The sequence below is a fragment of the Schistocerca serialis genome, chromosome 5 (assembly GCF_023864345.2).
Source record: "Schistocerca serialis cubense isolate TAMUIC-IGC-003099 chromosome 5, iqSchSeri2.2, whole genome shotgun sequence".
In the NCBI taxonomy this organism is placed as follows: domain Eukaryota; kingdom Metazoa; phylum Arthropoda; class Insecta; order Orthoptera; family Acrididae; genus Schistocerca; species Schistocerca serialis.
The window spans coordinates 113606185-113632639 of record NC_064642.1 but is presented as its reverse complement, the minus strand read 5'-3'; the positions used below and the strand labels follow the sequence as shown (position 1 = coordinate 113632639).

Sequence of the window (26455 nt, the reverse complement as noted above, 5' to 3'; positions counted from 1 at the left end):
TGCCCAGCTTTATATGGCAACCAGAAGCCCATGGAACATGTTTCGGATACTCTCGGGAGGTGTATGTAATTGTTCACAGTCCTCCATCCCAGACTTCCGCCATCTCGAGACTTACTTTGCACGAGGAATGACATACACCTTACGACACCTCCTATATGCTGTCAACAGCAGTATTATACACTGTTTTATGTGTTGCATTGATAATCAAAATAATCTCGATCTGTATTAAAGTTTCATGTGCTACGTTTACGAAAGACACAATTATTCTTTACACTTCTAACTTGTTCCAAGTTGTAACGTAATATATTTGTCTAGAAATGTGTTTTCGCGTATTATCTATTCCGTGTCATATGTTTCAGCATTATTATGTACAGGTCAGCGATGTTCATGAGGCAAGAAGACTAAACTATGGAGGAACCAACAGGGAAACAGATGCCACTCTAGGTAAACCAGTATGAGATCGCTTAGAGTGCATGAAACTTTTTGTTTTGTAACACGTTTCATTCTCTACACTCAAAGGAAGTGAGGTCTGCTGTAAATCGCTGTTCTTTTCAGCCAAAAACAAGCCGAGTTTGTAATGAGGCAGAGAGGAGCACACCTGGGGACATTTTTGTGGGGATCTCAGATTTCTTACCTAGGATGGCCGTTCAATAACATTACGCGAAAGTGGTGGGTTGGAGCTATGTTTATTTATGAGACAATAAGAGGTCTGTTCAAAAAATTCCGCACCTGTGTCCACAAAATTTTTCTGCGCTTACCATTCACTTATTGTGCATGGTCTCCTTCAAAACACTCTCTTCCAGAATCGATACAGCGCTCCCAATGGCATTTCCACTTCCGAAAGCAGTCTTGGTACGCCTCTTGCTGCATCGCGCGAAGTCGTCTGCGAATTTTCTTTTATCCCGTCTTTCGTTACAAATCTTCGCCCTTTCAAAGGGCTTTTCAGCTATGGAAATAAAAAAAAGTCCGCCGGGGGAAGGTCTGGAGAGTACGGAAGATGAGGCAGCACATGGCCGGCCGGAGTAGTCGAGCGGTTCTGGGCGCTTCAGTCTGGAACCGCGCGACCGCTACGTTCGCAGGTTCGAATCCTGCCTCGGGCATGGATGTGTGTGATGTCCTTAGGTTAGTTAGGTTTAAGTAGTTCTAAGTTCTAGGGGACTGATGACCTCAGAAGTTAAGTCCCATAGTGCTCAGAGCCATTTTTGAGGCAGCACAGTGATTTCGTTTTTCTGTGAAACAGTCATGCATCAACAGATATGAATGTGCGGTTGCACTATCGTGATGCAAGAGCCATGGTCTCGCCACATTTCAGGACGTTTCCTTCCCACATTTACTCGCAGGCGTCGCAAAACGTCCCAAAAGTACCATCGATTAACAGTTTGTCCTTATGTCACGTATTCATGATGAGCTAATCCTTCAAAGAAAACTATCAGCATGGTTTTTACATTTGACCTGTCCTGATGGGCTTTTTTATGTCTTGCAGAACCTTTCTCAACCCATTGTGAGGATTGAACCTTGGTCTCAAATATCATAAGCGTACACCCACGTCTCATCACCAGTTATCATTCTCTTAAGGAACATCTCATCTGCGGGATCCAGAAGCTCTTCACACACTGCAAGGCGAAGGTCTTTCTCGTCTTGACTCATGGGCTGTGGGACGAACTTGGCAGCAACACGGTGCATTCCAAGACACTGTGTCAGAATTGCATGACATAATTCTTCTGCAATATCTCGGACAGTCTTCGATTGGCACGCACAATTTCGTTGACTTTCCTGGCATGATCGTCGTCGTTAGACGACGGAGGGCATCCTGAATGAGGACGTCTTTAATTTCCGTCCGGTCGTTTTTAAACCGTGTGAACCATTCTAACACCGAATACGGCTTAAGCATTTGTCACCGTAGGCTTCCTGCATCATTCAGTGAGTCTCTGTAAAGGTTTTCTTGAGTTTCATGTAAAATTTAATGCATACGCGTTGCTCCTCTAACTCTGCCATCTCGAAATTTGCAAACTGTGCGACACAACATTCTACTCAATACAGCACTGAACAACAACTAACATACGAACAACAAAGAAACTTTCAGCAGTTTCACCTTAAACCACGCGTGTGCAGGGATGCAAACCGCATTTCGCTCCAACATACCACTGCCACGAAATTACGAATGTTCCGGAATTTTTTGAACTAACTCGTAAACGTCCTAGAAAAAAAAAAGAAACATTAAGTCCTAACGCATTTTTCCGTTTCTGATTAGATTACTTAGACAGTAGATGAATTGTTTGACATGTATGATATGTGCAGTGCACATCGACATCTACGGCGTGTCATATCGTCGCCCATTTCAGTGTGGGACTACAGTAATCCATGTCTGCCGGAATGGTACGTAGTCCTAATGAACACATCGCATAGGTTTCAGCAGACGATGATTGATCCGTGTCGGTTTGTTGACACCTCGGATGGGACCGCGAACATCACTGGACCAGAGTCCATGACAATCACGAATGTCCCAATGTTTTCCTGCAACTTGGGTATTACAGCGCCGCCAAGCGGCTGACTTGTACAAACACTCTGTGAAACGATTGTGATTGTCTGTATGAAGTGGAGCAGCATATTCAAAACGCAAATGAGGTCGCATTTCGGAGCTTATAGTGGCGCTATTAGCATGGAAAGGCTTTTTATAATGTCGTATGAAATAAAAAAATTATGCTGTGTGTTAATAAGTAACAGAAAGAGAGCGAAACCCACACGCTTCGATCAAAGCGAAGCAGGATAGTCTGTACTGACACATTTGTATAAGAAGTCAAAACAAGAGGGGTGTAATAAGACAAGTACATTGTTACTACTGACGTTTAATTGTTCACTGAAAAAGAAATGAGGGAATTAAATGATTGTTGTTGTTGTTTGTTAAGGACAGAAAATTAGCACAGTATGTTTGACTGATGATGCAGCTGTGGTAGCTGAAAGCGAACAGGAACTGGATTTTGTGCTAAACGTAATGAAACATGCGCTAGTTGTAGTTTAAGATACACACATAAATGAGAAGGAAACGTCACAGGTGGACATGCTGGTGAGCTGAATGTTACAATCTGGATGTGGAAGGGATACACACATTCTAATACATGGGACGTTTAATAAACATGATAGGTATACTCAAGGCAAAGCAGCTAAACGCAAGCCTTAGGAGCAAGGACTAAGTCAAATGGTCTTTTATGAGAATAAACAGGAGCTAATGCCTAAGAATGTGAAAATCGCGCCTAGTTTTGATTGTATTAAAATGAGTCTGAAAACGGTGAAAAAAGACTCGATACGGCATTTATTGTCATCAGTCTTCTGTCATGTCTGATGAGAAACTCCACGATTTCTTCTCCCGAGCCAGTCTTTTCATCTCAGTTTAGCAATTGCAACCTACGTCCTCAGTTATTTGCTGGGTGTATTCCAATCTGTTCAAATCAAAGGTGTGTGAAATCTTATGGGACTTAACTGCTAAGGTCAGCAGTCCCTAAGCCTACACACTACTTAACTTAAATTTACCAAGGACAAACACACACACCCATGCCCGAGGGAGGACTCGAACCTCCGCCGGCACCAGCCGCACAGTATTCCATCCTGTCTTCCTCTACAGTTTTTACCCTCTTCAGCTCCCTCTAGTACCATGGAAATAATTGTCTAACGCCTTAACAGGTGTCTTATCATCCACTTCTTATCAGTGTTTTCCAAGTATTAATTTCCTCGTCGGTTCTGCGGTGAACCTCTTCATTCCCTACCTTATCAGTCCACCTAATTTTCAACATTCTTGTGAAGAACCTCATTTCAAATGACTCGACTCTCTTCGGTTCCGGTTTTCCAAAAATCCATGTCTCAATACCATACAATGCTGTGCTCCAAACGGACAAGGTCAAAAATTTCTTCCTCAAATGTCCCATAACCGGCGCAAAGATCAAAAACGTGGCCAGCACGCGGATATACTCACAATTTTTAAGTTTTGAACTTAAACGCGTCACAACTCATTTCTCGTTTTAAAAGGATTTCCGACGGCATGATTATGACTAGGCTTCAGTGAACCGTATATATTACACCGCTATCAGATTTTATTACTGTACATTAACATTAGCAGATACCTGGATATTAGTTTAATTACATTTTTCTGTTCGTATTGGAAAAATCACCGCCACTCTAGCGACTGGGAAATATGGACGTAACACCTTCAGAAACATAAATTTCTCAGTCGATATCAGACCATTCTTCTGTTACTACATCTCAGCCGCTTACAACGCTAGCATCGCCGCTGTTGTCAAAAAGTTGAACTTTTTTGCCCTATAGCGTTTCACGACTGTTTGCCGTAGACTGCGACTGAAAAATGAAACAGTGCCAGTTTCTAACACTGTTCGACGAGTCCTGTTTTCAGTTGTATATAGCTGATGGACGCATGATAGTAGGTGCTATGACCCATTACGCCATGGACCCTCCGTATCACAACGTTGAGCTATGAAGCCTCAGTTATGGTCTAGTATGTGTTTACATGATTGCAATCAGGCCTCACAGTTTGGCTGCCACATCGAATGACAGGAGTACCTTACGTGGACATTCTTGCACACTGTCTACATCTCTTTCTGGCATTAGAGCATCCTAACGGGCCGGCCGGTGTGGCCGAGCGGTTCTACGCGCTTCAGTCTGGAACCGCGCGACCGCTACGGTCGCAGGTTCGAATCCTGCCTCGGGCACGGATGTGTGTGATGTTCTTAGGTTAGTTAGGTTTAAGTAGTTCTTAGGGTGATGACCTCTGATGATAAGTCCCATAGAGCTCAGAGCCATCTGAACCATTTTTATCCTAACGGGGACGTCTCGTTTCAGTAGAACAGTGCACCTTGTCCGCGCTATTTACTTGCACACAGATTGCATTATGAACACGTCAGTGAATTCACGTCCATCGCTTGGGCTCCAAGAAAAAATGGTTCAAATGCCTCTGAGCACTATGGGAATTAACACCTAAGGTCATCAGTCCCCTAGAACTTAGAACTACTTAAACCTAACTAACCTAAGGACATCACACACATTCATGCCCGAGGCAGGTTTCGAACCTGCGACCGTAGCGCTCACCGGTTCTAGACTGTAGCGCCTAGAACCGCTCGGCCACAACGGCCGGCTGGGCTCCAAGACCACTCGATCTTAACCTAATCGATCATTTACGGGATGCTACCCGGCCGAAGTGGCCGTGCGGTTAAAGGCGCTGCAGTCTGGAACCGCAAGACCGCTACGGTCGCAGGTTCGAATCCCGCCTCGGGCATGGATGTTTGTGATGTCCTTAGGTTAGTTAGGTTTAACTAGTTCTAAGTTCTAGGGGACTAATGACCTCAGCAGTTGAGTCCCATAGTGCTCAGAGCCATTTGAACCATTTTTGAACGGGATGCTAGCGATACCGTGTACGCTCGTTCAACCCAGCACTACACGCGAACAATTGTGGGTACCTCTACAAGAGCTATGGATCAACACCACTGCAGAACGATTCCAACACCTCGGCGTTTTGCTCCAGTTTTGAGGGCTCGCAGAGGAGCTATTCGCTATTGACTTCGTATACACTGGCTTCCCATTACTCTTGGCCATCGAGTGCAAAACGCCTGCGGCCTGAACGGACGACATTTGGCAATGGTGTGTGTGTGTGTATGTGTGTGTGTGTGTGTGTGTGTGTGTGTGTGTGTGTGTGGCTTTTTTGCGGTGGCTAGGTACTCCTGTTCCATGTCAAGGATGAACGTTCCCAGTCACACAGGGAGAGGCCAATGAACAAATTCTTACAAAACGAAGACATCAAGAACGGCCAGTTCGGTTTCTCGGTTGGTTAGTTGGTTGTTTTGGGGAAGGAGACCAGACAGCGAGGTCATCGGTCTCATCGGATTAGGGAAGGACGGGGAAGGAAGTCGGCCGTGCCCTTTGAAACGAACCATCCCGGCATTTGCCTGGAGCGATTTAGGGAAATCACGGAAAACTTAAATCAGGATGGCCGGACGCGGGATTGAACCGTCGTCCTCCCGAATGCGAGTCCAGTGTCTAACCACTGCGCCACCTCGCTCGGTTTCTCGACTTGAATCCGATGCAACAGGTGAAGAACGCTCATGGCCGTCACTACGAACCACTGCTGGCTTCCAGAGGATGCTTTTCACGAAAAATGAAGCGTTACTGCAAGCCATAATGGACGTCCTGCCACGTGAGGGCATCACAGCACCTTCTGACGTCCTGTATGTCATTGGCGAACTGACGTCGCACGTGGTAAGTGGCACTCTCAGTCCGTGATCGGCTTACCCTACACGTTGAATCTGTCTGTGTCACTTGCAAAAATACCCACAGAAAACCTATTAGTGGACACATTATCGCCGAACCTCTTCTAGTTTCGTAGATCTCAAAGCATCCTTGAATTGCGACAAGAATTGAAGCACAATTGACATTAGTTACAAAATTTTTAAAGTTATTATTGTTTTGCAATTTTTTCTTCGATCTGTGGAATGCAGTGTATCGGCTCGTCACAAACAACAGTAAATGTTGATCTCTGGGAGGGCCAGAATGAGTCTGAGATGTCAGCGTCGTGTTAGCTGGCCACTGGGCGCGAAGGCCCGAGGGTGCTCCTCGCGCCTTCTGTAAGCTCTTATCGCCCGTACAGGAAGCGTTCTATCGTCGGCAAACAGATGGGCCAAGCCGTGGGTCACGTACAAATCTCACCGAGGAAGCTGCGTGCTCCTGCAAGAGTGGACTGCTTAGCCGCCGGTATTTCTTCTTCTTAAAGATCGCGAATGCTCTAAAAGATTGGTTACGTGACGTAGGCCTATTTAACATACGAATTTGCTGAAAAGGTGGCATGGTTAATAATGCTACTTAGAATCATTTCTTTTCTTCTCCACAACTTGCCTCTCTTCAGTGAATATGAAGAAGCAAGTGTCAATGACCGTTATACTCATTCCCTCCCCACCCCCACCCCCCACCCCTCCTCCCGCGCACAGCGATCACACACCTTTGTCTCACAGTGGACCACAAAATTTCAATACTATTGAGATTTGGTGACGGTGGTGACCCCATCCTCGTGATCAGTAAACTAGTTCTGGACGATGCAAGCCCTGCCATCTTGCGACACAGCATCACCATTCGGGAACAAATATTGTACCGGGGGTGGATCAGCCAGAATGATTACACAGTTCTTGGCAGTAAAGCCACCTTGCAGAGTACCAATGGGGCCCATGGAATATGACGATATAGGTGCCCAAATCATCCGTGAACTCCCGTCGTGTCTTACTCTTAGGACGTGAACTCTGCACAAGTGGGAAAAAAGACTCATCCGACCAAATGACATTCTACCACAGTGCCATAGTCCTGGTTTTAAAGCTTCGGCATCCCACTTTCCTGAGAGTGGAATTCCAGCTCGCCCATCGTTTCCTGGCTTACAGAGATCCGTTTGCGTTATTTTGGTACTGACAGGGTTGAAGACTGCGACATTCAGTACTGCAGTCTTTTGCAACTGTTGTCCTCTTTATCTTTCGTCACAGTCGTCTTCAGTGACCGTCCGTTGGCGTTGTAACTGAGCGGATGATAGTTTTCCACTTTCCCTCCATGCGTTGTAAATCTTCGATACGGTGCCTATCGAAACACAAAACAGTTATGCTACCTTGGTTACGGAAGTACCCATCACACGGTCAACAACAATTTGCCCACTTTCGAACTCAATTAGCGGCGACGTAATGCACCCACAGAACACTGTCCCGACCACGCCTGACGCCACTTATTGAGGACACCGCACAGCTGCCTTTCGTGGTCAAACACACCAGCGCAACCTGCAGGATTGGCTTGTATCTGCACTTGTCTTCAAGAATGCATTTCTCTACATCTAGATCTACATCCATACTCCGCAAGCCACCTGACGGTGTGTGGCGGAGGGTACTTTGAGTGCCTCTATCGGTTCTCCCTTCTATTCCAGTCTCGTATTGTTCGTGGAAAGAAAGACTGTCGGAATGCCTCTGTGTGGGCTCTAATCTCTCTGATCTTATCCACATGGTCTCTTCGCGAGGTATATGTAGGAGGGAGCAATATACTGCTTGACTCCTCGGTGAAGGTATGTTCTCGAAACTTCAACAAAAGCCCGTACCGAGCTACTGAGCGTCTCTCCTGCAGAGTCTTCCACTGGAGTTTATCTATCATCTCTGTAACACTTTCGCCATTACTAAATGATCCTGTAACGAAGCGCGCTGCTCTCCGTTGGATCTTCTCTATCTGTTCTCTCAACCCTATCTGGTATGGATCCCACACTGCTGAGCAGTATTCAAGCAGTGGGCGAACAAGCGTTCTGTAACCTACTTCCTTTGTTCTCGGATTGCATTTCCTTAGGATTCTTCCAATGAATCTGTCTGGCATCTGCTTTACCGACGATCACCTTTATATGATAATTCCATTTTAAATCACTCCTAATGCGTACTCCCAGATAATTTATGGAATTAACTGCTTCCAGTTGCTGACCTGCTATATTGTAGCTAAATGATAAGGGATCTTTCTTTCTATGAATTCGCAGCACATTACACTTGTCTACATTGAGATTCAATTGTCATTCCCTGCACCATCCGTCAATTCGCTGCAGATCCTCCTGCATTTCAGTACAATTTTCCATTGTTACAACCTCTCGATACACCACAGCATCATCCGTAAAAAGCCTCAGTGAACTTCCGATGTTATCCACAAGGTCATTTATGTATATTGTGAATAGCAACGGTCCTACGACACTCCCCTGCAGCACACCTGAAATCAATCTTAATTCGGAGGACTTCTCTCCACTGAGAACGACATGCTGCGTTCTGTTATCTAGGAACTCTTCAGTCCAATCACACAATTGGTCTAATAGTCCATATGCTCTTACTTTGTTCATTAAACGACTGTGGGGAACTGTATCGAACGCCTTGCAGAAGTCAAGAAACACGGCATCTACCTGGCAAGCCGTGTCTATTGCCTTCTTAGTCTCGTGGACGAATAGCGCGAGCTAGGTTTCACACGATCGTCTTTTTCGAAACTCATGCTGATTCTCGCGGCGTTTTCACATTTTTGTCCGACCCCTGCACGAGTCCAGGGTTACTGCTGAGACGTTTTGCATTGCTCGAAGTATTGTGACATTGTGGTGGTTTGCAAACGACGCTGGTTGCCAATGGGCAGGAATTTCTGTTTGTAGTCGCTAGACATCTGCCAGAGGACGACTGGAGCGACCAGAGATCGGAACCGCGTGTAGGCCCCCATAGGGGCTGCGGCCGCCTCTGCCCTCTGGAGACACGCTCCAGGCCTGTGGCAAGTCGGCGGCGCCGCCTCGTGCAGACGAGCTGCCACTCTTCATCCACCGCCGGCGCCGCCTCCAGACGCTTCATCACGCCACCAGTGGAAACCGCCGCTCCCATCTAACAGCAGCCGCTTCATCCTCCTCCCCAGCGTTACCGAGCCGCCACGTGCTGCAAAACGCTAAATCCTGACTGATTGTATTCGTTACTGACTGGCCACCTATCTCTTACAAATTACTAGTTACTTTCGTTACTGATGGCCATCTTCACGGTGTTGGTGGTATAACACCCCAACGAACCCCTTAAAGTCAATTAAGACAGAATATCATAATATGAAGTAGGGAAGAGTTATCTTGGCAAATACGACATCTTTGCCGATAAGCTAACACCAAGAAGTTTTGATAACAACAACATTATACATCACTGAGAGTTTTTGTTATGAAAAGAGGAGGAAGAAACCTCAGATTTAATTAATGGACAAATATCCAAGTGATAATTGCAATTAATATCTTGAAAGCTAAGTCCAAGGTGATGTTAGTCAGAGATAACTTTTATGTGGAAGAGAGTTGTAGGCGCAACGAAGAAATTCAATGCGCCTACAATACTCTTTCACAGAAGAAGTCGCTTGCTGGCTCTCGTCCTGTAAAGACGTGCGAGAACAATTCTTGTCTTAGTTATTGAGACTACGGAACGCGACGAGATTATTTTGCGTTCAGAAGTGTTTCTTGCGTGACGTGATTCACGAACTTCGGAAACTGATTTTCTAAGCAGAGACAGGAACTGATAAACGCGTTTAACCATGCATAACGGATTAATTGAACTTTATTGACGAAACTAGTGGATATTGGACTTGACTTTCAAATAGTTGTAACTAAAAGAAGAGTGGATAGTATATCAAAGGACTACAGTCAATTACTCTCGAGTAGGACACAATTACACGACTTCACGAAGATAATACAATTACGCTGAAGAGTCAAGTTGTCGTAATTGTCAAGAAATTTAATTTTAATAGAACTGACTTTACCAACCAACTGCGTGTGCGTGTGGTGCGAAAGTTATAAAGTATTTAGTGGGCAAGGAACAATGAACTGTTCGTTCCAAGTGACATATCAAGCGTGGACTACATTATTAAGTGATTTAATCAATGATAGTTAACCAACGACTGTTCAGCAGGGACAGTTTAAACTGAATATCAAAATACCTACTTCATTAATTGAAAAGAGAACTTTTGAACATTTTTTTTAACATTGCGGCGTAGGTTCACTCAGACGTGATCAAAGGGTATCTGTGGATCTCGCTTCATACAGGTTGAACAACTCCATAGCAACGGGCCAACAGCATATGAGACGACTGATAATTACAATGTTTCCTCGCAACTGGTGGTGTGTACGATGCGGATGAAATAAGATTTAACAACTATTGCATATCCGGGCAATGAATCATTCAATCTTAAATCAGAAGAAGCATCCATCGCACGAGTTCGCATCTCTGTCTCCCGTTCACCAACGGGGACCCACGTCATCGCGCATCGTGTCTCAACTCCACTGCGAGAGCTGTGGCAGTAGCAGCTCCACGGCGTCGACAACATCAGCACGCGGCTGCAGTGCGGGGACGCCACAGTGGCATGTCGTTAGCGCTGTACAATGAGCCTGAAGGTCTTTCTTGGTTAACTAAAAGCGCGACCAAGAATTGAGTAGGACAGAAGGTACGTTCCGGTCCTATCGTCGTTCACATAACCTAAACAATCGGAGCGCACAAGCACAGCAGACAAAAACGATGACTTTTTAAGGTCCAGTCCCTCGCGCAATGGAAACCGCAGCGAAAAATATAAAAAAATATTTAATCTGAAGTATTTAGATACTTCTTCCAGCTTCTTCTCTATATACGAGGTGCGACAATAAAGTAATGAGACTGATATGAAAAAAATGTTGCTTCCGTTTTAGTCAAGTTGAGTGTTGTCTCCTTCAGAGTAGTTCCTTTCTGATTGCACACACTTTTTCCAGCGCTTCTGCCATTGATGGTAACATTTCTGGAACTCATCTTCTGTAATATCCTCCGAGACCCTCGTCATAGCTTCTTGAACATCTTGTGTTGTTTGAAAATGGTGTCCCTTGACCGCCTTTTTGACTATTGGAAATAGAAAAAAGTCGCACGGAGCGATATCTGGTAAATAAGGTGGCTGTCGTAGTACTGAAATTTGTTTTGAGGTTAAAAATTGCTGTACTGACAGAGCACTATGGGATGGCACATTATCGTGATGCAGAATCCAATTATCAGCGATGTTGGCACGGACACGAAGAACTCTTTTACGAAGTCTTTCTAAAATTGTAGTAATATTGGTTAACTGTTTGTCCAGGAGGCACCTACTCTTTATGAACAATTCCCTTGGATTCAATGAAGCACACAAGCATGCATTTCACTTTTGACTTTGACATGCGAGTTTTTTTTTGTCTGCGTGATCCCTTTGAGCACCATTGCGAACATTGACGTTTTGTCTCTGGATCGTACTGGAAAAAAAAAACTTTCAACTTTCATCACCAGTGATAACAAGGCTCAACATTTCTGGATTGATTTTCGTTTGCTCTAACAGGTCGGCTGCCACATTTTTCCGTATTTCTCGCTGTTGTGGTGTGAGATTGTTGGGGACCATTTCTGCACAAATCTTTCTCATACCAAGCTCTTCAGTTATTATTAGATGATCCGCTTCTCGATTGATGTTCAGTTCTTCTGCAATTATTTTCACAGGTAATCTTCGATCAGATCGTGCGAGTTCAGCCACCCTGGCCAAGTTGACATCCGTCCGTGAGGTTGATGGTCGTCCACTGCGGTCTTCATCTTCAACATTCGTTCTGCCTTCACTAAACATTTTATGCCAACGAAAAACTTGAGCTCTTGACATAACCTCCTCTCGAAAAGCCTTCTGAAGCTTACTGTAAGTTGTCGTCGCGTTTTCACCCAATTTAACGCAAAAAGAAATGACATACCGTTGCGCAATATTATGCGGTTCCACTTCCGTGACGAGAGACACTAACACTTGTTAACTTATTACAGCACAACTCACGAATGAGCAGTTGCATCGATGTGCCGCTTGGACTAGAAGCAGCTTATGGACCATGGTCAAAGATATGGTGCCCACCCCACACAAGCCTGCAGGGTTGCCACATATTGCAATGAAAATCAGTCTCATTACTTTATTATCGCACCTAGTAGCTGCTGCTCCAATCTCGGCATCCGTCGTTACGTTGTAGCAACTTTCCAATACCCTCATCATAAAAGGCAGCCGCCTGTGCTTTCCGACAATTCCCTAAGCTGATCTGCAGTTCTTTGTCAGTGCAAAAACGCTGCCATCGTGGCCAGCACTAATTTGAGGAAAGAGGTGAAACTCAGATGGAGCCAAGACCGATCTGTATGGTGGATGATCAAACGCTTCCCAACGAGAACGCTGCAGCAGCATCTTCGTTGCAGCTGCAGTGTGCGGTCGAGCATTCTCAAGCCAAGGACAATGACTGATAGCAACGTTCCTCTTCACCTGTTCCGAATTGCCCTTCATAGACTCGCTGAGCAAAACCATCAAATGGCTCTCAGCACTATGGGACTTAACAGCTATGGTCATCAGTCCCCTAGAACTTAGAACTACTTAAACCTAACTAACCTAAGGACAGCACACAACACCCAGCCATCACGAGGCAGAGAAAATCCCTGACCCCGCCGGGAATCGAACCCGGGAACCCGGGCGTGGGAAGCGAGAACGCTACCGCACGACCACGAGATGCGGGCGCAAAACCATCGTTTGACACTTTTGCCACACTCTGCAGTCAGGTACGACAGTCACTTTAGGTAGGCTACACGAAAACAGGCGGAACATCCCGGCATGAAGACAGACGTCCAATGACAGCAGCCACTTCACACTTCGTAGAGACGCTGTTGTCCTACGCACCTTTACATGTTCACTAAGCGCTCAGAACTGGAAGTCCGAAGCGACGCGATCGGTGGGGAAACTAGTCACTGCGGAACACATATACACGAAGCTGCTTCGGATTTTCACTGTAATTTTAAGTCCGCAACCGATCGGACCATGGAAAAAAAGAAGCCCTTGCATTACTCAATACCAAGAGGATGCACGCTAAAACTGTGTTACTTCGCCTCAGACCTTGAGAAGAGAGTCAATTCGTTGATGAAGAGTGTCAGTGAGTTTCTTCAGCTATGCCATATCCAGCTAGAGACACTCATCATTAGATACTGTAGTGCTACCAAACTACGATGATGATGATGAATGCTACGTTTCGCCGCGCGGGATTAGCCGAGCGGTCTGTGGCGCTGCAGTCATGGACTGTGCGGCTGGTGCCAGCGGAGGTTCGAGTCCTCCCTCGGGCATGGGTGTGTGTGTGTGTGTGTGTGTGTGTGTGTGTGTGTGTGTGTCTGTCCTTAGGATAATTTAGGTTAAGTAGTGTGTGAGCTTAGGGACTGATGACCTTAGCAGTTAAGTCCCATAAGATTTCACACACATTTGAACATTATATATATTTTGCTACGTTTCACCTGCTGTTCCAGATAACCCCAAACATTTTCTGTGGCATTAAGATCGTGTGATTTAGTATACCAGTCGAGATGAGGTAATGTGTTCGTCTGATGAACAGCGGAGACACTCATGCCTGCAGACCGGTGAACACGGCTGTTGTCATTTTGGAAGACCATTAAAGTGTCGAAAGCACGCTCATCATGATAATATAGAAGAGATGGCAACACTCGGTCACCGAGGGTTCGATATAGACATCCAGGTCAATGTTTATAGTAACCTTAATGAGTAGCCCTGTGTAATTATAAGAAAAACACCCCAAAAACAATACAGAATATAAGTTAAACGCCACTTTAGGCCATCGGTGCATCTGAAGCCTTGGACAGTTTGAAGGGAGGCAAAAAACTGGTCAGCCGACACTGTGCGCCTAAAGTCATTTACTATCCTGTTTCTGTGTCGTTTGTCCCACTGAAGACGTGCAGCTCTATGTGCCGCTGTGGCCAATGGCCTTTCCCGAAGTACCTGACTGCGAAGGTCCACTTCCCGTAGCAACATTCGCTAGGAACATGGTTGAGATGAATCTGCATTCACTGGCGGGAGTAATTTATGCACAGTTTTAAAGCTATTGTCACTGACAAGGCATGACACTCGTCTTCTACGATCACTGCTGTTGTACTGTGTTACATGACTGCGATGGTACACCTATTTCGACGTGATAAGCACACATGAATCGTCAAAACTTTACAGATGGCGCAGCGATCAAGTCACGTGCACAACCACGCACGCACTGCCTCTGCATGAAAATAAGGCAGTAGCTATCAGCGAGACACTGATGTTTCATGTGGACATTTATGTAAACACGGATAAATGTAAGGACGTGACAGAGTGGCAAAAATGGGTAATCGTGTTTGGCCATGCCCATGGTCATACGGTGTGTGAAGTTGTCGGATTTGTTGGTGTTTCACGGTAGACTGCTCAACGTGCCTACAAACAGTGGTGTAACATAAACGGCCACGAAACACGACACCAAAACTGTGGTCGGGAAAAGGTCCTGACAGAGGGGGACCGGAGACGTGTTGCACGGCTTTTGAATCAATATCGCTTCCGAACCCAACAGGAATTGCTGCAGGCAGTGCATGAAGGTCAATCCCCATCTGTTGGCGGAGAACATTGGGACGGGAAGTGCAAGCAATGGAGTCGATCACCTCGCAAGAGGCCATTGCTCACACGGGCACATAAGGATCAGAACAGATAAGTTCATCCGGCTGGAAGAATGTGTGACTCCAGAATGAGATTTTCACTCTGCAGCGGAGTGTGCGCTGATATGAAACTTCCTGGCAGATTAAAACTGTGTGCCCGACCGAGACTCGAACTCGGGACCTTTGCCTTTCGCGGGCAAGTGCTCTACCAACTGAGCTACACAAGCACGACTCACGCCCGGTCCTAACAGCTCTACTTCTGCCAGTACCTCGTCCAAACTTTACAGAAGCTCTCCTGCGAACCTTGCAGAACTAGCACTCCTGAAAGAAAGGATATTGAGGAGACATGGCTTAGCCACAGCCTAGGGGATGTTTCCAGAATGAGAGGAGAGCTTCTATAAAGTTTGGAAGGTAGGAGACGAGGTACTGGTAGAAGTAGAGCTGTTAGGACCGGGCGTGAGTCGTGCTTGGGTAGCTCAGTTGGTAGAGCACTTGCCCGCGAAAGGCAAAGGTCCCGAGTTCGAGTCTCGGCCCGGCACACAGTTTTAATCTGCCAGGAAGTTACAATGTGTGACTCGTTTTCAAAAGACTCCCCCACCCTATTACACTCGAGTGGGATGCAAAGTCACCTGTCTTGAACTCCATAGAAAATCTGTGAGACATACTGGAACAGCGGGTTAAACGGCGACAACAGAGTCCCCGCAATCTGGTGCAACTGCACCATCAAATCAGCGGCGAATGGCTTAATCTGGATGCACCAAACCCGCACTTTACACGGTATTAACTGATGCTTGTAATGATTTCTCTAGAAGTCAAGTGAGCTTATCTCTATTCTGTCACGCCTTCAGGTCGACTCGTGTTACTTCGCCGTTTCTATACAATCAACTGAAAAATACACATCACTTCACTGTCATGCTTAACTGCACTATTAAAGCCGCTCTCTTTGCTGGGGAATACACACAGATAATAACTATTTATAACGTCCTTAAAGCAAGTGCTTCTGCGGTCCACAATACGACCGCAGCACGCTCCAGTTCGGCACCGCGTGAGGCAATGGTCGCACCGGATACGCCAACAGGAGCGGCAGATAAGACGTTGGCTTTCCCACTGCAGGACAACCACGCGAATGTTTTTTTATAGCTCGTTACTCACCGCGGGCTTATAGGGCGAAGCGTCTGTTGCAGCTAGACAAAGCAAGAGTACACTACTGAAACAATGATGCTCCATCACCGGAAAAAAGCTCGTTACCACAGACGGGGAAACATTTAACAGCCATACAGGTAAGTTCTGGAACACCACCGGGAGGCATGAGACGTCAACTGCTGTTCATTGCTAGACATTAGTGTAACTCGCACAACAAGAGACGAGAGACTTGGCATGCCAGGTTTAAAAAACGAAAAGTTACAGAAACGGAGTGGTTCATACACCTGCATCAGAGGACAAACAGGTTCTGCGCGTTTCCGAAACAGAACTAGTGAAATTAACCATTAGTTTCTTCATGTCTAATAGAATTTGCCAGCCTACAGTGGTTATTAAAATGGTTTTATCATTCTTGAAATCAACAAGTCTGTACGTACGTACGCGCTGGAAGAAAGAAAAGATAATCCACAAGTCAACTTCATAATAATTTACAAAGCAATTGCGACCAATAACAAGAGGGTGAAATGAATGGAAGAATGTGCAAGGGACCGATTTGAAGTACTTTGGAAATTATATAGGATACGTACGAGAGCGAAGTAGAAACAACATTCACTATGTTTACATTGGGCTCCAAACCACTTTTCGTAAAGCGATTTCGCAGTTTGGCTTCTGGTTGGCCATGTAACCAATTCAAAACTGATTCTGGAAATCCGATTCTAACTGCCGGTTTTCCATTTCCACAATCGATTTTCGCTCCCGGATAAAAGCACAATCGTTTTTAAAGCGTGTTTGGCTGGTCAGGTTACGTCTTCTTTTCAAAACTTTTCAGCGAATACGGACGGAGTGACTTTGAACAGTGAATGAGAAATAGAAATATTAGACCGAGTATGAAGCTGTCTACGCTTCCGATATATATATTAGAAATAGAGATTGTGCTCACTAAATCAGGAACTGGAAGAGCTATTTTCCAGACGCCATATTTAATTGGGCTAACAAATCCGCTTCAGGGCTTAACATCTAATTCTATTTTCGTCATCCGGAAGATGTGCCGCATGTAAACGTAGTAATAGATTTTGGTTGTTACAATGAAAGTTTGCTAAAATTCTGCAAGCTTACGACTTTCGTAAGATGATGAAAAGTCTTGGAAATTTTTCTCTGATGAAAGGCCACAGAAAGGATAATTTCTATTAGGATAGGTTACTGCTACAGGAAAAAAGCAAATATTAAAGGACATTAGTCGAAACAATTACCAATGAAATAAATAACAACCGTAAGCAGAGAACCTACCTCCTAAAAGGGTACATAACAGATAAATTATTTGAAGCTAGCTTACAAATGAATGGAAGAGAGATAACAGAAATCGAGAACATGAATTAACACTGTATAAATATTAAAGGAGGAGTAGAAACAATAGATATTTAATTCCTTGAATGCCACATACAAAAAAAGTTTTATTAAGGTTTCTCAAACGAAGAAGTAAAGAGACATAGTCAAAACGAGCTCGACTTGCAGAAAATGACCACAAAATGAAACCAACTTAAACACAAATAAATAAAGCTGAAAGATATTTATACCTAGAGTGGGCGACAACAATCCATATATAAATTAGTGACTCAACAAATAAGATAAAAATACGCAAAAACAGATCTCATAAGCGAAGATACCTGGTTGGTCTGGACAACTAAATGATATAACTACATTCGAAGTCGCTGGGAAGCCAAGGAGCAGGAGAGCAGGAGACAAGCGAAAGGCCAGGAGACTTTATACATTCCGAAAGAAGTAATCGAGAACCTTCACGATGGGTGTGAGATAAACCTCCTCTTTTGTTGCAAAGTGCAGGGGGGCTGGCTCAGTAGTTCAAACTTCTGTCCAGAGTTCACGATGTAGATTTTCCGTGTTTTCCCTTAATCGATTAAGGAAATGGCGTGATGGTTGCTTTGAAAGGACACAGCCGATTTTCTTCCATAGACTTGTCCTATCCGAATTTCAGGTGTCTTGCCAATCATCCTCGTCGACGGTAGCTAAATCCTACCTTCCTTCTTTTAAGAACGATTCAGATATCAAATCACTGCTGTAAATAAGACCCTTGGAAGGCGCAGTTTACTAGCGGTCACAATACGTCTCAAGTGCTACGTGAATGCCTGAGGTGTTAAAGTAAGTACGGCAACAGTTCGTTCAACACTACGATGCCAAAGTCGAATTAGTTGCTCACCAGTTTGAATATATTTTATGAACCACGAATATAACCTGTAAGTCGTGTCCATGTTAACAGCATTTCATTGGTATACAAGCTAATATATATAACTTCCTGATCTGAAACCAAAACATGTAGTAAAAGTTACTTGATATTGCCCCATTATTATCTGGTTTCAAATTTTACACATTTCCCACGTTTTCGAGCACACTGTGTGAAGATATTAACAACATTTTCCTGAATATTTGAGACTATTTAAAATTTGTGCTAGACCGGGACTCGAAACCCATGCCTGACTCGAACCTTCAGAGTAGTTGGTTCCCATTACTAATTTCATTTCCATTACCTCCACTCATTTCAAGCCAGCAGCATTAGCGTAAATGCAGTCTACTCCTCTTCCAGGGACACTAAAATTACGATCACGTTATGTGTTTCCGTTAAAAAACTAAAACCGTTTGAGCAACTCGGTAGGTAAGAAAATTACCAGCCTTAAACATTCAGCAAAAATACTGCCCCTTCTTACGTATTATTATCCATTTTGACACTGTACTATAAATTATCAGACTTGTTCAAATTACGTACTATGCCGTGCACAAACGATCATGCACGGTTATACACAATGTTACCCATATTTTTCGGCGTACGTTTTGCAATGACGCGGAGTTCTCCATTACAGGCTGCATTCGAAATTTGTTTGAATTTTCGCTTGTTGAGAAAAAAATGTGAATGAGTTATCTGTTTTACTTGGCAAAAAAATTTCTAAAGCCAAGATCGTATAAATACTTCTTTATTTTTCAGCAACCGGTTTCGACAGACTTCGCTGTCATCTTCAGGTCTTCAAAATTTTTGTTACAAAACCTGTTCATTGTGAGAGGGAACTTTAAGCCAAGTTGTCATACTAGTGGATAAAATGTAGCACTTTATACAAAGATTTGTCAGAAATACAACATTTCCAATACAAAAGCACCTGCGGCACATGGCCATGTTCGTATATGCTCGCAGATGCCTGTACGTCATAAAAATCACAACATACAACGGCAGAGTAGCATTTGTTCCATTCATTGATGGCCCACCTTAAACGGCGTATATGGTACAACTAATGAATGGAACATGTCAAGCTAAAGTAAATAATGTGAATGTGCTGCTGTGCATTTTATTGTATATTCTGATTTCAATGTTGTAACACGCATCTTTGAGCGCATCATATGCGGACATGGCCATGAGGACATTGTGCTTTTGGATTGTAAATGTTTTACTTCTGACAAACCTTTGTAAAATCTGCTTCATTTTATCCGCCAATGTGACAACTTGGAGTGAGGCTCTAACTCACAACGACCACGTTTTGTAAAAGACCTGAAGATGACAGCTAAGTCTGCCGAAACTGGTTGTTGAAAGTAAAGAAATATTTATGCGATCTTGGCTTTAGAAAGCTTTTTTACTACGAAATTTGTTATTCTATCATATCATTGGCTACTCCGGTGTATGTTCAGCCTTTAGATATGCCCCGTATAGACAGTAAGAGCGCTCCGTGGGCACAGTGGGACGAAAGAGTACGCAGAAGCTATTAGCCTTTTGCGATCGGTCACAAGTTGTCCGCTGAAGCCGCCTCCGTAATGAACGCTGGCCGTGACAAATCACAGCCCGCCACAGAGTCTGCGGCCACGTTCTGTTCCTAATCAGCACAGCGGCCGCGACATGAGGCGAAAAATCGCGCCGTGTGCTCTCATTTCCTGGTCGTTTCGCAAATTGCGCGTAGCTACCAGGAATTGCTTTTTATCGCTATTTCTCGACGGCCGGAGAAAGCGGGCCGCTAATAACTTGGCCGTGGTAAAAGCGTGTAACACAAGTTAACAGCCAGCTCCACTGCATGCGCTGTGTGAGACACACACACACACACACACACACACACACACACACACACACACACACACACAAGACAGGCAAACATGAGAGAGAGAGAGAGAGAGAGAGAGAGAGAGAGAGAGAGAGAGAGAGCTTTTCTCATAGACCTTACAAACGATACGTGCCAAACTTATGGTTAAAAACCATTACAAGACTTTTGTGAATGTTTTAATTCCAAGTTCGAACAAATGGCAAAAGAAACATTTTTTTGTGTGATACAATCACAAATTAACAATTTCGGATTTTTCCCTTTACTTGTACTATGAAACCTTGTTTCTTGAAAAATTTCATGATTACAGGTCAATTGGAAGTACCCTATAGGCAGCCCGCCCGGCTACCCGCGCGGTGTAACGCGCTGCTTCCCGAACGGGAAGGCATGCCGGTCCCCGGCATGAATCCGCCCGGCGGATTAGTGTCGAGGGGTCCGGTGTCCCGGCCAGCCTGTGGATGGTTCTTAAGGCGGTTTTCCATCTGCCTCGGCGAATGCGGGCTGGTTCCCCTTATTCCGCCTCAGTTACACTATGTCGGTGATTGCTGCGTAAACACTGTCTCCACGTACGCGTACACCATAATTACTCTACCACGCAAACGTTTGAGGTTACACTCGTCTGGTGTGAGATGTTCCTGGCGGGGATCCACTGGGGGCCGAACCGCACAATAACCCTGGGTTCGGTGTGGGGTGAGTGGACTGCTGTGGCCTGTAGTGGGGTTGTGAACCACTGAGGGCTACGGCGGGACGAAGCCTCTCCGTCGTTTCTAGGTCCCCGGTTTAATACACACACTCCCTTTAGGCTCTGATGAGCGAGTTTTCGAGTATCAAAGTACGAAATAAAAGACCGTATCTTTTGGCTGCATTGACTTAGTAGCTCAAAATTTTTAAGTACACCAAAGCACTATAGGCCTTAGTATGTGACAAGTCTGAACTTCCAGAAGGAAAGAGTCTTAACAGACGGACAGACAAACAGACATATAAATAAATTAGAAAAAGTATATTTTCATGTTACAGAATTTTCGTATTTTTTCCTTTACTTGTACCGTAAAACCTTGCTCCTAGCCAAATTTCGTGATACTAGGTCAATGGAATCTACCCTGTAGGCTTTGATGGGTGAGATTTTGAGTATAAAAATGTGTGCCACAAAAGGCCGTATTTTTTGATTGCATTGACATAGAAGCTTAAAATATTCACACCTAACGCCGCTAAGGGACCACAGACCTAACTAAATATGTGGCATAAATTTCACCTTAATACGTGTACTCGTTCCTGAGAGAAAAGGGTTCGTAACTATCGGACAGACACAACAAAGTGATCCTATAACAGTCCTGTGTTTACAGAGTGAGACAAGCAACCATAAAAACAACAGAAAAAAGCGTCGAAGCGTCTGCTAAGTGAAAACCAGGCAAAGGGAAAGCACAAATGATTGGTAACGGAGAGACTTATTGGAAGTGCTCCCGCGATCCAGCCCTTCTTCATGAAGAAGTATCAAGTAATGCCGTTCTTAGCCAGAAGATTGGTTTCAGCACCAAGAGCGCTTTATAAGACATAGTCCTGTTGGAAATGTTATGTCCTTGTCGCCATCTGATCTTAGAACTGACTTACTCAAACAGTTATTGATGACTCTAGCATTTAGCTTTAACTCCGAATCTAGGTATCTTTCATAAATAGAAACAGCAGTCTGTCACCTCATGTTACGTACCTTTGAACTTGTATTTATGGAGAGGGAATAATGCCGAAACTCATCTTGCATACTCTGTCACCAATAAGGTCATTCTACATCTTCTGTACGAACTTTTATGCGACCTAGCCAGCTGAATCACAAATCTACGAATATTTACCAGAATGCTCGCTAGCCTCCTAGGTGACACTGTTCAAAAATGGTTCAAATGGCTCTGAGCACTATGGGACTTAACATCTGAGGTCATCAGTCCCCTAGAACTTAGAACTACTTAAACCTAACGAACGTAAGGACATCACACACATCCATGCCCGAAGCAGGATTCGAACCTGCGACCGTAGCGGTCCAGCCGTGACTTTGTGATACCTTTATTACATGTGTCACAGGAAACAAAATTTTAGTATCGACTAGGGTCCGAATATTACACGTTTGGATCTGCAGTCGTGAGGTTTAACCAATTAATAACCGAATAGCTCAAGATATAGAGTAGAAAGAAACCGAAAAATTTGAAATGTAGCTATGAATTAACGAAGGAGTTTAACGTGCTCTTTCTGAAAATAAAAGAACGTTAAATGTTAAAATTATTTATATTCTCCAGTCTATGTGGAGGTGATTAGAGACGGCATACAGTTTGGCAAATCTGCGACACGAAATTGGTAGTGACCTTTTTAAAGAAACCGTCCCGATATTTACCTGAAGAAATTTCGGTGAACCACGAAAACGCTACAGCAGGGTGAACGGCTGGGGATTTGATCCGTGCTCTTCGCACAGTAAGCCCATGTAGGTAGTTTTTACGCCCTCGACAGACTGCATTTTTTCAGCTCTCGAGATCAGATGCTTCAATACGTTTATGACGCATCTCTCCCACTGTGCAAAGTGCGAGTGAGAATCCATTCTTTGCTACAACTACCGGCGTTGAATTATTTCACTCTGTACACATGCATCAAAAAATGGCTCTGAGCACTATGGGACTTAACATCTGAGGTCATCAGTCCCCTAGAACTTAGAACTACTTAAACCTAACTAACCTAAAGACATCACACACATCCATGCCCGAGGCAGGATTCGAACCTGCGACCGTAGCGGTCCCGCGGTTCCGGACTGAGCGCCTAGAACCGCTAGACCACCGCGGCCGGCTACACATGCATCATATTAGAAAATAAAGTAAGCACCGCGTGACCTTTTATCGCTTGTCATCTCACTCTGTTTGGAGGGTTTGGTTTCTCCAGTATCATAGTTAAATTATACAAGTGATGCCCACAAGTCGAGCCTTCCTGCGCATTGTTTCTCGTTCCTCGCCTCAGCCAGTAGTACCGAGCGAGGGGGCGCTGTGGTGAGCACGCAAGACTCGTATTCCGAAGGATGGTGGTTCAAAACCCCGCCAGCCATCGAAACTTAGGTTGTCTGTAATCTCCCTATATCCGGTGTGGTTACTTAGAACAGGACACGGTCGATCCCCCATCCGAATCCAAACTTGCGCTGCGTCTCTAACGAGCACGTCCCCGACGGGACGTAAAACCGTAATCTTCCTTCCTTTCTTCGGCAGTACGCTGCACTTAGTTATGCTGTTAACCCTGGAGGCAACACTTTCGCCCTGACCCAGCAACATGCTTCGTTTGGAAGAGGCTGAAACACTTTCTACTGTTATAATTTTTTGTCCCTTCTTTCACCTGTGACTGTGATTGGTGTAAGTGAAAAATGCCAAGTTGCACTACAGTACGACGTCTACCTCAAATTTTAGGTAACGCGCAACTGTCATTGAAATATTAAAAAGTCGAAGTATTGACTGGTGATCAGTTATAAGACTCGAGGGGCATGAAAGGAAAGCAGTGGTTCGGCAGGGAGTGAGACAGGGTTGTAGCCTCTCCCCGATGTTATTCAATCTGTATATTGAGCAAACAGTAAAGGAAACAAAAGAAAAATTAAGAGTAGGAATTAAAATCCATGGATAAGAAACAAAAACTTTGAGGTTCGCCGATGACACTGTAATTCTGTCAGAGACAGTAAAGGACCTGGAAGAGCAGCTGAACGGAATGGACAGTGTCTTGAAAGGAGGATATAAGATGAACATAAAAAAAAGCAAAACGAGAATAATGGAATGTAGTCGAATTAAATCGGGTGATGGGGGTGGTGGTTGTTGGGATGTTTAAGGGGGACTAAACAGCTAAGGTCATCAGTCCCCCATCGGGTGATGCTGCGGGAATTAGATTAGAAAATAAGACACTTAAAGTAGTAAAGGAGTTTTGCTATTTGGGGAGCAAAATAACTGATGATGGTCGAAGTAGAGAGGATATAAAATGTAGACTGGCAATGGCAAGGAAAGCGTTTCTGAAGAAGAGAAATTTGTTAACGTCGAGTATAGATTTAAGTGTGAGAAAGTCGTTTCTCCTCGGGCATGGATGTGTGTGATGTTTTTAGGTTAGATAGGTTTACGTAGTTCTAAGTTCTAGGGGACTGATGACCACAGATGTTGAGTCCCATAGTGCTCATAGCCATTTGAACATTTGAAGTCGTTTCTGAAAGTATTTGTATGGAATGTAGCCATGTATAGAAGTGAAACGTGGACGATAAATAGTCTGGACAAGAAGAGAATAGAAGCTTTAGAAATTTGGTGATACAGAATAATGCTCAAGATGAGATCGGTAGATCGCATAACTAATGAGGAGGTATTGAATAGAATTGGGGAGAAGAGAAATTTGTGGCACAACGTGACTAGAAAAAGGGATCGGTTGGTAGGACATATTCTGAGGCATCAAGGGATCACCAATTTAGTATTGGAGGGTAGCGTGGAGGCTAAACATCGTAGAGGGAGACCAAGAGATGAATACTCCAAGCAGATTCAGAAGGATGTAGGTTGCAGTAGGTACTGCGAGATGGAGAAGCTTGCACAGGATAGAGTAGCATGGAGAGCTGCATCAAACCAGTCTCTGGACTGAAGACCACAACAACAACAAACTGGTGATAATGGTAGCACTTATAGTACAATCAGTTCAGACTGCACTGAAATTCATTATTAATACTAAATCACTTTGTGTTTTTTGACCTAAGCCATCTTCAAAACCTGTCATACGAAACCAAAGCCAAATATGACACGAGAGTACTCTGACAGAATATTCGTGAATGAAAGACTTATGACATAAGTAAGAAAGGAAATAAGGACAACGTATCTTGTCGGACAAGTACCAACTACAGAAATGGAAGGGAGGTTTCGGTTTGATGTCTCATCGACAACTAGATCAATGCATTTACATGTGCGTCTACATCTATATTAAGCCAGGTTCCTAATGAAGCAAAGCAATATGGTGTTCAAAACAACCTTTGGGTTGAAGACAGTTTCACCAATAACTTTCCTTACAGGCCATCAGCCAATGAAATCTTCAATTTATTTCCCATTACAGACCCCCTCCCAATGGCCCCTCTTCTTCAGATGTCTCTTTTTTTTTTTTGTTTCCTTCGTCCCTTGGATGCCTCTGTGGCGCTTGCTCTTTTTCCCCCCCTAACGATCCACTCCGTATACATCTCAAAGTTTACACTCTTTCTCCTTTATCTCATTCTTACTGTTACGTTATTCCCCAACAGAAATCTAACTGTTGCGCCTGATCGCGTATCCAAAGTTGTTACAGTAATTGCCGGCCTATGTGGCCAAGCGGTTCTAGGCGCTTCAGTCTGGAACCGCGCGACCGCTACGGTCGCAGGTTCGAATCCTGCCTCGGGCATGGATGTGTGTGATGTCCTTAGGTTAGCAAGGTTTAAGTAGTTCTAAGTTCTAGGGGACTGATAACCTCAGATGTTAAGTCCCATAGTGCTCAGAGCCATTTGACGATTGTTTGTTACAGTAATTATCAACATTAGTACTCGTGCCATTAACGATATCTCACATTTTGGAGCAGTGGAGTTAATATCCCCGTCCGGACATTCAGATTTAAGTTTTCCGTAGTTTCCTTGAAGCGATTCAGGGCAGTTCTGGGATTATTCTTTTGGAAAGGACATGGTCGATTACCTTTCCAAAAAGTTGTCCTATCACGACTTGCATTCTTAAGATCTCGATGTCAGAGGGACGCGAAACTGTACCCTAGCTTTCCTTTTTGTCCCAGACGAGTTTCTATGCCGACTCGCTGGTTGGAAGCCCGCAAACACCGCGAAAAGAGCACGTAATCGTTGCGAAAATAGCAAATGCGCCAAAAGTGACGTCAAAACTCATTCGACGACTAAAAAACCGGTTTCTGCAATCACCGTCTTCTGCGAGCTGCACGATGGACGAGAGGCTGTTTTCAAACGTCTGAACACCGTCAGGTAGCAGTTAGTACGATTCATATGATACTGTGAGTATGTAGCAGCTTACTGTACGAGAGTAATATAAATATGCTTCCTACTTTTAAACATGCAGGTTGCCCTGTGATGATTTGGACTGTAGTTTTACAGTTTTCCACAGATGTTATGCCTAACCTGAGAGGACGGATTACACAGAAATTTCGAGGTACATATGCTTCCTAAGAACATGACATTGACCCTGTTCACAGTAATAGCTGTATAAACGTCGTAGG

The 26455-nt window shown here is 44.4% G+C and overlaps 1 protein-coding gene and 1 non-coding gene across 2 annotated transcripts in view; one reads left to right on the top strand and one right to left on the bottom strand.

Annotated features, from left to right (window-relative positions):
• LOC126481776 (cytokine receptor-like) overlaps window positions 1-26455 on the bottom strand; it is a 274432-nt gene that overhangs the window by 33075 nt on the left and 214902 nt on the right. The gene's annotated exons all lie outside the window — the stretch shown is intronic.
• Trnas-cga (transfer RNA serine (anticodon CGA)) lies at window positions 15467-15541 on the top strand. Its single transcript has one exon. It is a non-coding gene; the product is annotated as a tRNA-Ser (tRNA).